A 3,535-nucleotide genomic window follows, 5' to 3' on the forward strand; every position below is an offset into this window, starting at 1 on the left:
TCTCTGTCAGTCAGCAAACGAGGTCGGACTGTAAGCTTTTGTGTTGTTTCACGTTTCCACTTCACTAGCACATTGGAAACAATGGACCTAGGGATGTTTAGGAGTCTGGAAATCTCGCATACAGACGTATCACACAAGTGACATCCAATCAGCTGACCACGTTCGAAGTCCGTGAGTTCCGAGGAGCGCCCCATTCTGCTCTCTCACGATGTCTAATGACTACTGAGGTCGCTGATATGGAGTACCTGGCAGTAGGCGGCAGCACAACGCACCTAACAAGAAAAACGTATATTTTTGGAGATGTCCGGATACTTTTGATCGCATAGTGTTTGTATTTATGTATTACATGTGACGCTCCTGTAGGAATATAGAAACACACGTATATTTGAAACCACTGTTATAGTAATATATAAAAGCAATGGGGGAAGAACTTTTGGATCAAAATGGTTCAAATGGCTCTGAGCACTATGGGACTTAACTGCTGAGGTCATCAGTCCCCTAGAACCTAGAACTACTGAAACCTAAGTAATAAGGACATCACACACATCCATGCCCGAGGCAGGATTCTAACCTGCGACCGTAGCGGTCTCGCGGTTCCAGACTGAAGCGCCTAGAACCGCTCGGCCACTCCGGCTGGCGAACTTTTGGAGATTCAAGATTTTGAACGGAGGAACATTCACATTTTTTAAAAAAAATTTACGAGTAGATTGCTGGTAAGCTGACGCCGCCGTCTTTCGATTCTGAATAAAGTTGTTCCACTCTATATAGGCTATGTTTCTATCAGGATAACACCTAATGGCCAACAGTTTTAAACTCTTTGTGACCTAGGTCAAGGGGTGACAGATCACGTGACAGGGAAGAACTCTTGATACATACATGTTCATTGACTCTGTCCAGGGATACTATGTGTCCTTTGGTATTCACCAGCCCCGGGAAAGCGAGATTTCAGTTAGCAGCATTCCCCACTAACCAGGTGCGCAGGTTACCCTAATAAATTGCTAGAGCGATTTTCGAAAAGAAAACCATAAGAATGTGTGTCTCTAAGCGCAGAAAAGTATTTTAGAAGCCAATCAGGTACTTAAATTACGCCCAGCCCCAAACTTTCACAAAGAGCAGATAACTGGATGATAAGCAGCACACACTGCGTATAAGCGGTGTACAGGGGCATAACAAGTGGTAGACGACGCACGTTTTCGCTGCGAAGCATCAGTGAATATTAAGTCTCTAACAAAAGTTGTTTCCCATGATGTGATAAATCACTCCCTGAGGTTAGTGGCAAAGACTTTGAAACACCCTATGAAGATTTAAACATCTTACTGTGATATTTACAGCTTCATAAACTAGAAAATGCAGAAGTGGAAGAATGCAAGAATAGTAAAGGGAAGTGAAAGAAAAACCCACCAATACAGTATCTCCCATTCCCATTGCGTCACAATGGTAATCATCAATCTTGGAATTGCTCAAGACTGCTGACCATGCATCCTCTGCACATGAGTTTATCCCTGTCTTAACTACTGCCATGTGATATTTCGTGCCTCAGCACACATTGTAGGCTTTGCATTATCATTTGGGTTCTTATGACAATTCTTTCTGGTGCAGTTTAAATAATCGCACACTCTACATGAATCGGCAACGGCCTTGCCGCAGTGGATAAACTGGTTCCCGTTAGAGCACCGATGTTAAACGCTGTCGGGCGTGGCCGGCACTTGGACGGGTGACCATCCGGGCCGCCATGCGCTGTTGCCATTTTTCTGGGTGCACTCAGCCTCGTGATCCCAACTGAGGAGCTACTCGACCGAATAGTAGCGGCTCCGGTCAAAGAAAACCGTCATAACCACCGGGAGAGCGGCGTGCTGACCACACGCCCCTCCTATCCGCATCCTCACCTGAGGATGAAACGGCGGTCGGATGGTACCGATGGGCCACTTGTGGCCTGAAGACGGAGTGCTTTCTTGCTAAATTAATCCATTACATCATTAATTAGCCTACTAATCAGCATACCATTCTGACTAATCATTAGCTGTGGCCGAGCAGTTCGAGGAGCTTTAATCCGGAACCGCGCTGCTGCTACGGTCGCAGGTTCGAATCCTGCCTCGGGCATGGATGTGTGTGATGTCCTTAGGTTCTAAGTCTAGAGGACTGATGACCCCAGATGTTATGTTCCATAGTGCTTAGAGCCATTTTTGGACTAATCATATTACTGTTACTAGCTAAGCTATGTTTTATAATTTGTTAATGAAGTTTTTATTCCAGCTTTAATTTAGCAGACTATTTCTGTCAAGCCAGTGGCCTTAACAAGTGTGGTAACACCAGTTCCCGTCAGATCACTGAAGTTAAGCATCATCGAGCTTGGCTAGTACCTGGATGGGTAACCGTTCGGGCGTGCCGAGCGCTGTTGGCAAACAGGGTGCACTCAACCCTTGTGAGGCCAGCCGTTGGACTTTCCGAAACATGTCGGGATTTTAAGTTTTATTAATTTAATTAAGATCACTTCAACCATCGTCTGGCTGCAGATGATGGATTAAGTGATCGCTGTATCAATCAGATATCTACAGATGCAAGTAATTGAATGCTGGCCACTATTTTGAGCGGAACCGGGCCTGAAGATGGCGTAGTAAATTGCAGAAACTGGTAGCCAAATAAAATAAGTTCAGAAATTAGAAGGGTGGACTGTGTTTGCCTTGGCATCCTCTACCGAACAGCCGAGTCCCGCAAGTATTTCCGAAACGATGGACATACAGAATTTAGTGTTGAACGTCCCGTCGACAACGAGGTCACTATAGACGGACACAAGCTCGGATTATTAAGGGATGGAGAAGGAAAATGGCCTTGCCCTTTTGGAGGAACTATCTCGGCATTTGCCAAAAGCAATTTAGGGTAATCATGGAAAACCAAACTGAGTATGGCCGGACGCGGCTTTGAACCGTCGTTCTCCCGAATGCGAAGGCAGTGTGCTAACCACTGCCCTGTCCAACCTGATTCTGATTTCAGTTGGAATGAAACGTTCATGTCTCAAAGGCGACAGAGAACGTTTAGTGCAGACGGTATCAAAGATACCACGGAAACAAAACGACAGCAACGTCACGGCGCTCCGGTTCATCCCACGATTCCAAGCGCATGATGATATAAGGAGGAACAAACGCCAAGAAGTTTCACGAAAATTATACCACGGCTGAAATGTAATCGTTGAAAGTTCGACAAACACCTCTATCCTAAGGGCAACCCCTTCATGTGTATGGTGAGACGAAGAATATCCAAACCACTACTTCTACAATGTCCTCGGGACACGTATCACATACACAACTTTGACAGTAATCTTCTGGCTTTCGGTCATCTGTTTCAAAGCAGCCTCGAAACCTTGTTAGCATCCAACGATGTAGAAGCACAAGCAACTACACGACTTTGTCAACAGCGCCAACATCAAGCTGCAGCTACCCGTGCTACTAGTCCAATCCTCCTGCAAGTTACACTCATGCTCACAAATTAAGGAAAATGCTGATACATGGTGAAAAAAAGCTGTGGTAGGCGGTTTGCA

The 3,535-nt window shown here is 45.5% G+C and overlaps 1 pseudogene; it reads left to right on the top strand.

Moving 5' to 3' along the window:
• Positions 1-2,281: 2,281 nt before the first annotated feature.
• On the top strand, positions 2,282-2,401 carry LOC126102435 (5S ribosomal RNA; annotated as a pseudogene).
• Positions 2,402-3,535: the final 1,134 nt, after the last annotated feature.

Source organism: Schistocerca cancellata, chromosome 9 (genome assembly GCF_023864275.1).
Source record: "Schistocerca cancellata isolate TAMUIC-IGC-003103 chromosome 9, iqSchCanc2.1, whole genome shotgun sequence".
In the NCBI taxonomy this organism is placed as follows: Eukaryota; Metazoa; Arthropoda; class Insecta; order Orthoptera; family Acrididae; genus Schistocerca; species Schistocerca cancellata.